Below are 12,709 nucleotides of genomic sequence, written 5' to 3' on the forward strand. Positions count from 1 at the left end.
CTTCGGTTTCCACTTCAGTCATTGCAGACCCGGCCAAAAATACCGGAGTCTGCCTCTGCTGACCCTGTTCCAACAGGGCCTCCTTCACGGCAACTGTCTCTGCTGTTTGCACAACTGCAGGTAAGCCCTCTGAGACTTCGACCACCACCTCTGTAGAAAACAGGCTGCTACCTGCGTCTCCCTCTGCTGCCTCCATTATCTGGAGTTTTGAAAAGTTACTGAGTTCAGTCCTCCCCTCCACAGGTAGGATCTCTACTCCAGCCCCCACCTCAGAGCCATGTCCTGCCGCTGCCTCCTTATCCTCTGGCTGCTGGGTAAGTGCTCTAGACTGTGTTGCCAACTGTCTCATGTATTTTAAAGTGGGGTCACCTCTGAACCCAGACAACTCTTTTTGAGGTCTAATGCTGCTGAAGACACTGAAGCTTGCTGCAACTGTAGTGTTCCTGAACCCCCAGACTGTGGTATTGAAGCCATCCTTTCTCGGTTAACATAGAGCTCCCTCAAAGGATTCACAGAGCCCTTTTTAAACAGTTCAACAAGTGTTCTTTTTTCCCCAACAACTTTGATATCCGGGCTTCCTCTTTAACATACATTTGTCTGTGCTCCGCTGGGGCAAATTTACACATAGTTCTTGCCATTTCAGACGTTTTCCTAGCTCCACTACTTCTTTTTCCACCAGCTTAATTCGTCTTACAATATTTACCACACTACTTGCTGGATCATCAGGGTCATAGCTCACTTCAAGGAACTCCTCATCTGACGATCCACTCTCCTCACTCTCACTCTCAGCTGCCTCCAGCAAAGGCTTCTGGCAAACTTCCATCGCCTCTTCCTTCTCCCTTCCTTGGAAGCGCCCTTCTGGGCCTGTACTATCTTCCTCCCCCCTCCACTGTCTTCTCGCTTACCTTCCGCAAGCTGGGCCATGGAGGGGGAAATGCTCTGGTGGGCCTCCACTGGGCTGCTTCTCCCTTCGGTCCACTGGACTCCTTTCCCTTCTCCCCCGGTAGTCAAACCAGGGAGAGAGCCACTTCCTTTCGGCCTTCTGGTCCCGGGCCCCAGGAGGCCCCATAGCCTGGGACTTTCCTGAGGCCTTCTCCCCAGGGACCCTCCTCATCTTTGGGGAGGGAGCTAGGTCTCACTCCCTTTCCACTGGAAGTCAGCAGAGCTCTCTAAAACACCTCCTTCCTCCTCAGCAGACTGGATGGACCGTGCAGGTCTTTTTCTGCCGTCATCTACTATGTTACTATGTTACTATGTAATTAATGTGTACGGGAAGGAAGAGAGGAGGGTAGGTGGAGGCGAGTGGTTACAAGTGGTTACGAGTCAAAAGCAATGTTAAAGAGGTGGGCTTTCAGTCTAGATTTAAAGGTGGCCAAGGATGGGGCAAGACGTAGGGGCTCAGGAAGTTTATTCCAGGTGTAGGGTGCAGCAAGACAGAAGGCGCGAAGTTTGGAGTTGGCAGTAGTGGAGAAGGGAACAGATAAGAAGGATTTATCCATGGAGCGGAGTGCACAGGAAGGGGTGTAGGGAAGGATGACTGTGGAGAGATACTGGGGAGCAGCAGAGTGAGTACATTTATAGGTTAGTAGAAGTTTGAACGGGATGCGAAAATGGATAGGGAGCCAGTGAAGCGACTTGAGGAGAGGGGTAGTATGAGTAAAGCGACCCTGGCTTTACAAGGTGATGATAATGTTCATCACCTTGTGTCCTTTAATATGATAAATCGAGTCTGCCCAACATCTTTGACAACCACAATACTCTGGCCCATGCTTCATATTGAAGTGGCCTATTGGTTAGTACAGTGGGTTGTGGACCTGGGAAACCAGATTCAATTCTTGCTGCTGGCTAACAGTCAGCAGTGGGTTGAGATCCTAGGGAGCCAGCTCCGTGTGACCCTGGGAAAATCACTTAGAGGGGCATAATCGAACGCGAACGCCCATCTCCATGGGCGTCTATGTCCAAAAACGGGTACGTGAAGAAGCGGGACAGACCGTATTTTCGAAAAAAATGGGCGTCCATCTTTTGTTTCGAAAATACGGTTTGGACGGACCAAATGCCATAGATTTGGTCCTTTCTGAGCTGGGCGGGGTTTTTTTTTTGCGATAATGGAAAATAAAAACATCCAGCTCAGAAACGTCCCAATCCAAGCCATTTGGTCGTGGGAGGGACAAATGTACAACACTGCCATAGCTCTTAGGGGTGAAGGGGGCAACTACATGTGGGTACAGTGGGTTTCAGAGGCCTCCCATTTACCACCACAAGTGTTACAGGTGGGGGGGGGATGGGCCTGGGTCTGCCTGCCTGAAGTGCACTGCAGTACCCACTAAAAGTGCTCCAGGGACAGGGCTTGTTGCTGCTGTATAACCTTGGCACTCCAGTTGACACCTGAAGACTAATCTCGCTGAAAATGTCCTTTATTTGAATAAGCACCTTTACTCACAGTTAACTGCAGATCAGAGGTTGTGCCCCACTGGCAACGAGTCTCGCAGTAGGTCCGAGCTGGCAGAATGGGTACAATGCCCTCTTTCAGCAAACATTCAAGGTAAGAACTAAGTGCTATAACGTGGCTAACACATGAACAGGATCTAAAACTGGCTTACAAAAATGGCCACTACCTCATGGACTACCAGAAACAAACAGGGCACAATCTGACCCAGTAATCAGAGGGGAAAGCACCATGGGAGTATAGCCTACCAACTACCAACATCATGAGCCATTTAACACAGCTAGTGGAATCACTGAGCCCAATACCCTACACCCACCACAATGCATTGCTGATGTGACTCTGCAGTGCCCTTAACAGAAAAGGTGTCACACTCACCCGAGACCCACATCAGAACCAGGGAAAGGCTGTCAGAGGATAGAACACATGCTGCTGTCAGAAGGTGGGTACAGAATTTGAGGCTGGCATACAGGCTGGCAAAAAAGTTTGTAAGTGGTTTGTTTGTTTTTGGTGGGAGGGGTTAGTGGTCACAGGGGGAGTCAGAGCAGGTGATCCCCGATTCCCTCCAGTGGTCATCTGGTCAGTTGGGGCACTTTTTTGGGACTTGTTCGTGAAAAAAAAGGGTCCAAAAAAAGTGACCCAAAATCGCGGTAAAAACGCCTTTTATTTCGAATATCAGCTAAAGACGCCTATCTCTCCTCGGTCGATAACCACGCCCCAGTTCCCGCCTTCACCATGTCTCCGACACGCCCCCGTCAACTTTATTCGTTCCTGCGACGGAGTGCAGTTGAAGACTCCCAAAATCGGCTTTCGATTATACCGATTTGGGCGCACCGCGAGAGAAAGACGTCCATCTCCTGATTTAGGTCGGAATATGGGCGTTTTTTCTCTTTCGATTATAAGGTGGTTAGTCTTCCATTGCCCCAGGTACAATATAATACTTAGATTCTGAGCCCATTAGGGACTGTATCAGTACCTGCAAAAAATAAATTGTACATCACTTAGGTCTAGGCAGTATAAAAATACATATGCAGTATATCTGGATTATTAGACTTGTCCCATTATTTTCTCCCTCCATTTGCCCAGGATGACTTCATGAATAGTACCCAAAACCTTCCCTCTAAGATCCTCAGGAGGCCACAATATCTTTTTATCCACCAGTCATCTCACAGTTTAAACTTTCTGAGGCTGGCAGGTCCTGCAGACCACAGGACCCCATGTTCTTTAAACCACAGATCACAGCAGTATGCCTAATGAGGAAAGTGGTGTAGCCAGAAGGCCAATTTTGGGTGGGTCTGAGCCCAAGGTGGGTAGGTATGAAATTCTCTCTCTACACCCCCCCCCCCCCCCCACACACACACACACACACTGGTCAAAATATAAATACCCGATTTGTTCCTGGGCTGCTGCCACAGCTGGTAGGCCATGTGTGCATGAAAACTGAGTATGCACATGGGTCCAGTGTCAATGTCAGTTTGGGGACATACTACAGGCTAGTGCTTGCAAGAGCTCTGGCTGCTGAAGAGGGAGTTAGTCTTCAGCTGGCGGGGCTTGGGAAACCCTGCCAGCCATAGCACGCCATCTATATAAATAAAATCCCCCTCAGAAATCCCCCTCAGACATTCTGAATCCCCCTCAGACGTTCTGAAGCTCACCTCTCTCCAACTGTGGCTCCTGACCTAGGCTATTCGGACTCCCGCACTCAGCCACGCCCATCTGCGCCCTAGGCCACGCCCCACCTGGACATAAAAAGCACTCTCAACGTTCCATTGACCACTGACGTCAATGAAGCCAGTTCGTTTGTTCGAAGCTCTGTAGCAGCAGATGTGGGCCCCGCCCTCACGTCAAACGTAATGACGTTGAGGGCGGAGCACATTCAAGGAGCCAATCAGTAGCCGAAAGCAGGAGAGAGGCCAGGTTCACACTCTCGCACAGGATGAAGAGGGAGGGCGGCAACACGGCGAGCAAATGGCTGCAGCGAGTGCCCAATGTGGAGGAGGCGGGTGAGGGCTCGGGGTTGAGGACCACTGGCGACTCGGAAGCGGGCGGGCGTGTGGGCGGCGGCGGGGGGGGGAGGAAACACCACTGGCTACGACTCCAGCGCAGCCGTCATCCCATTCACTGAAAACAAAAGAAGCAAACCTATGACATGCTTCAGGACGTTTAATACACAGAGTGGAAGTGACCCAAGCAAGTGTACGGTAAGCAAGGAAGCCCATTGGTTATCTCTGTTTCAACTCCCCCACGCAGCCGTCATTGCTATACACTCACAACAAGCAAACCTAGGAGCTGCTGCTTCACATTGTTCGTTTTTAATTGAGGACAAAAGGAGAGGGGACACAGACAGACCCTGCAAACTGGGAGTGGGACCCTGCAACTGGGAGAAAGGGACAGGGGGAACCCCCCTGGAACTGGGAGGGAGGGGGGAATCCCCCCTGCACTGCAACTGGGAGACAGACCGGGGGGGGGGGGGGGGAGACCCTGGCACATACTCTCATTCTCACACACACACACTCGCACCCAGTCTCACTCTCCCTCTGTCACACACACACACACACGCGTACATTCACTCTCTCTCACACACTCACTCTCTCAAACATACACACTCCGAGGAAAACTTTGCTAGCGCCCGTTTCATTTCTGTACGAAACGGGCCTTTTTTACTAGTAACAGAATAAAGACCTGCATAGTCCATCCAGTCTGCCCAACATGATAAACTCATAGGATATGGTATGATGCAATAGTAACCTTATTTTTTTCATAATGAAGATATATCAAGTGCTACAATTTTGGGTGGGCCTGAATCCAAATTTCGGGTTCACCCATAGCTATAACACTGGAGCCTCAGCAGTCTCCTATACACTTTAGAGAGAACATTGCACCCCAGTCCCCTCACTGGCTGAGAGCTGGAAGCAAAATTTGTTTGAAGGCTAAAATCTTCAGCACTGTCTTGTCCCAGAAGTGCCAATCGTTCTTCTACCCCAAATACTCCCACACTAATCATACCCAGTTCTATAGGAGCCAGCTCTATGGGTGCTGTGAGTGCTGGAGCACCCCCAATATTGAAAGAACTCCCTTGTATATGTCCAGGGAGGGGTTATTTCCATTGGACTTAGCGTCCCCAATAATTCTGAAAAGTTGGCTCCTATGCCCAGTACCTCAGTGTATCACATCCACCATGATTGGTCATCTCACCGACTGTGACAAACAGGAGATTCAAACATGGATCCGGTCATCTCTCCCCCCTCCTCCCTCCCAAAAAAAATATGGTCAGATCATGTCTGTATAACTGAATCCAGCTTCACCTGACAGGGTTGATCAAATCCTGGGTTTGACACTGATGCAGGCAGGGACTTAAGTTCTGATTTTCTACTAATCTTTTCTAAAGTGATGCTAGATGTACACAGCACTGTACACAAAACATATAAGTGACTGTTCCTTCTTGACAAAACTTACAATCTATTCCAGACATGCAAACAGGACAAAATAAAGGATTAGGGAGTTATATATTAAGAGAAAGATTACAACAAACATAGGTCTGATCCAGCTGGCAACCTTATGTCTGCAACCAGCAAATGTTTGAATATAGACAACACCACCTCCCTATGATTGAATCACAAGTTATTAGCAGGAAAAGTGAACAATTTCTTTAGCTTTGTTTGACTTTACTGTGCACAGAGAACAGACAGGAGATTCAAACATCTACTCTCCTAAAAAAACTGGGTCAAACCATGTCTGTATAGGATTACGAACTGGATCCAGGTTCACTCAACAGGGTTGATCCAGTCCTGGGTTTACCCCTTGCATGCAGGAAGTTGTAGTTTTTTTTATTTCCCTATTGTAGTCCCTAAGAAAAAGCAGACAATGAGTCCCTGCATGCCTGCAGTGGGGTAATCTAGGACTGAATCAACCCGGTTGGGTGAAACTGGATACAGCAGGCAACCTTGTCACTACCCTCCAGCTGCTTAGTAACTTGTCATAGCATGTGAAGTATTTTAAGGCTACAGCACTGACCCAAGTTTTCCTTGTTTTGATGGAGGAGACCTTACCTGGGGGGATCTTGTTGGTGCAGCCTGATGCAAAACCTCTGCATGAGAACGATGCCTGGCATGAACCATTTTGACCCCTTGCAGCACCAAGACTGTGAGATATGGAAGGACCCAACCTCCACATTCACTGCTTCTCATATTTTCTTCAAGAGCTCTTCTCTAAGGGATACTATCAATTTTTGGAAGTGTCTCACCTTTGTCAAAGCCTCCCAGCTAGTGTGATGCGCACCATTTGCCAGAGTACCTGGCTTGATCAGTTATTAAATGACTATCACTGCCCATCCCTAGCAGCCACCCATATATAAGCACACATACAGCATTTGGAGCGGTTACCCAGACTGTCACTCATCCCATATCAGTTTTCATGAAAACTGTTATTTTCTGTAGCAGTGATCAAAGGGAGAGATTTATTCTGAGAAATTAAATGCACAATTAATTACTTGTCCTTGCTTAACCTGAGGCTGCCTGAGATTGAATTGCATGCAACTGAAAGGCTCTGACTGGTGGGTTTGGAAAGCAGAGTTTCTGTTGAAAATTTAAATGACTACAACATTCCAGCATTATCAAAGATAAGTTGATCCAATCCTAGCATTTTCCTAATACATTCCTGGATATGAAATCCTGCTTGTTTTCAATTAATCATGATTATACATTTGTGCATGCCATGTAATAAAACTAGGGTTAGAATGGACTGTCCTGAAATAAAGGACCCAGTTGGAGACCCTGATGGATGATGGCAAGGCCCCAGGAAAATACTCAAAAACCCTTCCAGAGGGACTTCCAGGCTAACATTTGATGTTTGTTTGTTTGTTTTACTAGGGCTTTGATAAGAGAAGGGGAAGAGTAGAGACATTTCTGTCTGCCAAGGAGTCAGAGAATTTTAGGAAGTAAGTCAATAGACATGATGACTTTTCTTTTTGGTCCAAGAAACAGAGAGTTTGACTCCTAAAGGGAGAGGATGGGTCACCCATAAGACTGAGACATTTGCATGCTTTCCATGCCAGTTCTGTAGGTATTTTCCACTAAGATGCTCATTGCTTCCAGCTGTGGGAGAGTTAACAATGATGTACTCATAGAGAAACTGCAGAAAAGCCACTGGTCCTGCTAAAAGTATTAAGCTTAGACAATGAGGCCCCGATGCTCAGAGGTAAACGAAGAGCTCGAGGCCGGGACTAGCACCCGCATTTACCTGCACTTAATGTTCAAAGTCACAGAGCACACAGCCTATCAACGCAAGTAGCATGCTAATGCAGTATGCTGATGCGCTATTTTCCTGTAGTTGGCCCTTGCTCAGAAATACAACACTCTGAATAACAGCACCCTACTACCTTAAACCCTACACTAACTCGGTGCTCGCCTTAGGGCAGGAGGGAAAGCAGACTAGACTGGCGGAACAAGTTCTCTAACAGGGAACTTTTGGCTGGGACAGAGCAGCTGTGGGAGCCTGACCAGTAAAGTGGCAACATAATAAACATTGTGCCATGATAGCCACCCTCATCTCTGTGAAATCTCAAGAGAACAGCAGTTTCTAATGAGTCGGGACCATTGGCATTGGTAGTACCGCACCCACCTCTGAACTTCTGTGAACACTGTTGGCACTTCTTCCTCCTCCTCCTTCCCCCCCCCCCCCCCCCCCTCTGGCATTCTGGGCATGCGCTGAAGAGCTTTGCTTGACGCACAACTCTCTTCAGCTCATGCGCCAAGCACCATCCTCCTGCTTTACTTCCTCATGCTTGAAGCTAATAGTGCACATACTATTAGCATCGAGCATGAGGAAGTAATTCCTCGGCGCTGTTATGGCAGTAGTTTTGAGCATCTGGCTGTGAGTGAAAACATGTTGTGTCTATGCACAGATTGGAGTGCTGTTCAGCTCTGACACTTTGACCATGCATCGAGGTCATTTTTGGTAGGGATGATCCAGGACATTAGTACATTTTCTCCTCTAGCAGTTTGCAGAGATGCCAAGTTGCTCAGTTCCAGGCTGGAGATTTTTTGGTCAGTCCTGGTTTTGAACTTACACATCCCAAAGCAATGTGAAATTTGTAGTGCCTGTTCCTGCCCATTAAAATCAGTGCTACAATTCCCATAATGCATCAGGATCGGGTGATCAGAAACCCAGGCCTGCCCAAAATTTCCAGCCTGAAACTGGGTAACTTGGCATCTCTGAGTTTGTTAAATCATTGGGCAGGCAATTTTTGTTACCTCTGTATGCACAGTCAGATTTAACTAGCACTGAAGCATTTCTAGGCTCAGTTGCCAAGTGCAAAAAAGCAGCTCCACTGTCTAAGACACAAGTATGGTTACTTAAGCGAGGGCGAGCCATGGAGGCAGGTAAGTCAAGCCACACATACTCAGCAAGGCATGGTGAAAGCAAATACTATTTATTAAAGGTGTCTTGTAAGGGCTGCTGTTCACTTCACAGGAAGGTAGGAAACAATACTCAAAGCTAGTTCTGTAAACGTAAGTGTCCTCGGGTGGCCTGCTCCTGTAGGGCCACTGCATACATGAATGTCTCTCAGCTCAGCAGCAATTTTTACTGGTCTCTGGCCTGATCCCTGGATCCAGAGTTACCAGCACAGTCTCTAGCAGGTACACACGGCTGGCCTACAGCTGGCCAGGTCACAACACAAACTCAAAGCTGAACTTGGTGTAAGAGTCAAACCAAAATAAAAACCTGCCTGTTCAGCACTGTCTTAACTTTCCCCTCCCCCAGTTCCTCATAGGCCTTTTTGCTCGATGTTGTTGCGTGGTAGTCCTACAAGGCCCAGAGCCCCAGAGGCCATAGATTCAGGCTTCTTCTGTCAGGTTAAGTGCCGATCCTATTGTTGCCACTATATGTGGTAACGTCTGCAAGGGTGGGCCGTGGATGCAGGTAAGACAAGCCACACATACTCAGCAACTTATGGTAAAAGCAAAAGTAAGGGCTCCTGTTCACCTCACAGGAAGGGAGGAAACAACACTCAAAGCTAATTCTGTGAACATAATAGTGTCCTCAGATGGGCTGCTCCTGCAGGGCCATTGCATACATGAATGTCTCTCAGATCAGCAGCAATTCTTACTGGTCTCTGGCCTGGTCCCTGGATCCAGAGTTATCAGTACAGTCTCTAGCAGGTACACACAGTTGGCCAGGTCAAAACACAAACTCTTCAAAGTTCCAAGTTGAACTTGGCCTACCTGAACATAGTGGTTGCATTTCTTGGCTTCGGGATGGAAGCGTCTGCAGTGGGCATCACTGCTCCCCTCTTGGCCTCCTTAACCTAGTCCAGGCCTGGTCTTTTATACTTCCTGGACCATGTCCTTCTGGCTTCACCCCTCCTATATCACTTCCCCCTTGGGTGAGATTATGGGGTTTAAGGTTACTCTGACACTGTGAGGGAGTATTCATGAGGGGAAGAGGCAGCATCCTATAGACTCCCTCACACCAGTTTAAAGTATCTGAAAGAAGCTTGTGGGTGTCCAACTGGTCCCCACAATCCCTTACTTTCTGTCTAGTGACAAGAAGCAGATCATTAATATGCATGCTTAGTTCATGATCCATTTAACCTCCTCTTGCTCATATTTAAGATTGCAACTTTCCTGGGGGACATCAGTCTCATAAGCATGTGGTTTATCACAAGTACAGTGCTCTGTACATTAACAGTTGTATTTAATTAATGTCACTGTGTGGCTAGTGGATTAACCTTTTAAATCTAAAACAGTGAGATTACAATGTAAATTGAAGGATTGATCCTAGGAAGCATAGAGGGGCATAATCGAACGAAAACGTCTATCTCCATGGGCGTTTATCTCCGAGAACGGGTCCGTGAAGGGGCGGACCGAACCGTATTTTGGGAAAAAATAGACGTCCATGTTTTATTCGACAATTTTGTGAGCTGGGCGTTTTTGTTTTTCAGCGATAATGGAAAATGAAAGCGCCCAGCTCAAAAACAAATAAATCCAAGGCATTTGTTCGTGGGAGGGGCCAGGAGTCGTAGTGCACTGGTCCCCCTCACATGCCAGGACACCAACCGGGCACCCTAGGGGGCACTTTTACAAAAAAAAAACCAAAAAGGTAAAAGAGCTCCCAGGTGCATAGCACCCTTCCGTTGGGTGTTGAGCCCCCCAAATCCCCCTCAAAACCCACCACCCACAAGTCTACACCATTACTATAGCCCTAAGGGGTGAAGGGGGGCACCTACATGTGGGTACAGTGGGTTTGGGGGGCGGTGTGGAGGGCTCCCATTACCAGCACAAGTGTAACAGGTGGGGGGGGGGGATGGGCCTGGGTCTACCTGCCTGACGTCCACTGCACCCCCTAATAACTGCTCCAGTGACCTGCATACTGCTGCCAGGGAGGTGGATATGACATTTGAGGGTGAACATAAAAAGTTGTGAAACGGCATATTTTTGTGGTGGGAGGGGGTTTGTGACCACTGGGGGAGTCAGGGGAGGTCATCCCCGACTCCCTCCAGTGGTCATCTGGTCATTTAGGGCACTTTTTGGGGCCCTATTCATGGAAAAACAGGGTCCAGGAAAAGTGCCCTAAATTCTCGCTAAAAATGCATATTTTTTTTCCATTATCGGCGAAAGGCGCCTATCTCTGATCGGCCGATAACCACGCCCCAGTTCCGCCTTCACCACGCCCCCATCAACTTTGGCCGCATCCGCGACGGAGTGCAGTTGAAAACGTCCAAATTCGGCTTTCGATTATACCTCTTTATTCGTTTTTGTGAGATAAACATGTATCTCCCGATTTGGGTCGCAATATAGGCGTTTTTCTTGTTCAATTATAAGCTGGATAGTGTGTTAAAAAGTATAGCAGAGTTTAAAAGGGGTTAGACGGTTTCCTAAAGGACAAGTCCATAAACCACTACTAAATGGACTTAGGAAAAATCCACTATTCCAGGAATAACATGTATAGAATGTTTGTACGTTTGGGAAGCTTGCCAGGTGCCCTTGGCCTGGATTGGCCGCTGTCGTGGACAGAATGCTGGGCTCAAAGGACCCTTGGTCTTTTCCCAGTGTGGCATTACTTATGTACTTATGTAAGTGTGCTTTGGACACTATGATATCTTTTCATTGAACCATTACATTAGGAATTAAGTTTATGTTTATTAATATTTGATGAATCGCGCTTTTAGTCAAAGTGATTTACAATATGTAATTACAAAATTAAAAACTGAAAAGGAACACCATAAGAAGTCATACTAGAGACCAGTCATACATAATATCTATCTAACTGCACTAGGGACCTACACACCCAATAATTCATTGAGAAAACACTTCGGAGAAAAGATGAGTCTTTAAATTGGCCTTAAATATTGCTAAAGATGGTTCAGACCTAATGTCTGGGGGGAGGTTATTCCAGAGAAAAGCGGCCATGAAATAAAAGGAACTTTTCAGGGTCACTTTCCAACAGGCTTGACAGACAAGGCAACATAATCTGTGCTCATGGGGTTTGTGTGGGGATAACAGGAGAATGAAGAGTTATGGTGATTGAGCGATCCGTGCTTGGGCTTGTCTTTTCTTTCCACAGGAATATGGCTTTGGAAGCAGCCCTAATAACCAATAGTGGAAAATAATTTCTTGCTTCTTACTTCTTACCACAAAAAGCTCAGATTGTATATGTGAGGAGCCAAAACAGTACAAGTTTTCAATTGGGAAGAGATACAATTCTTCCATCTTGGAACATAAAAGTTGAAAATAAAGTAGGAAAAAGACTTCAGCTGGCTGTGACCGTCAAATGACAATATACTTGCTGGTTCTGTCAAAGACGCCAGCTATTCTGTCTACATAGCTCACAATGTAATTCATTGATCAAAAAACCTCCTTAATGACATCAAATGTCCTTTGTTATGCTCTCTTTACAAAACAATCATGTCTATGAAGATTGGCTATTGGAGACTCAACCTATACTCTTGGGTAGGCGGTGATTAGCTATTGGATATTCAGCCTACACCCTTGGGTAGGTGGTGACGTTCATCGTGGCACATGAGAGAGAGCGAGAATGGGGGGCATATATGAGAGAGGGAGAGAATTGCCTCAGGCCCCTTCCAAAGATGTAGTACCTGTTCAATGGCTGGTGTGGTAGCTAAAGCCCCACCAGCCAAAGAAATCTGCTGCCCCAGTCACCCCCTTTCTTCTCATACTGTCTCAGGAGAGAGGAAGTCCGTGGGGTGCCTCCAGCATGGGGAGTGCCAGCATTATCGGCTAGAAGCACCTTCAGACTTCCTCACTC

The 12,709-nt window shown here is 47.3% G+C and overlaps 1 protein-coding gene across 1 annotated transcript in view; it reads right to left on the reverse strand.

Annotated features, from left to right (window-relative positions):
• The window catches only part of LOC115469318 (matrix metalloproteinase-21-like), a 53,819-nt gene extending 44,100 nt beyond the window's left edge, over positions 1-9,719 (reverse strand). Inside the window, exon 1 of the mRNA XM_030201824.1 lies at positions 9,667-9,719. The gene's annotated coding sequence lies outside the window, so the exon portion shown is untranslated. The remainder of the gene's footprint in view (positions 1-9,666) is intronic.
• Between the last annotated feature and the right edge of the window lie 2,990 nt (positions 9,720-12,709).

This window comes from Microcaecilia unicolor, chromosome 4, assembly GCF_901765095.1.
Source record: "Microcaecilia unicolor chromosome 4, aMicUni1.1, whole genome shotgun sequence".
Taxonomy (NCBI): Eukaryota; Metazoa; Chordata; class Amphibia; order Gymnophiona; family Siphonopidae; genus Microcaecilia; species Microcaecilia unicolor.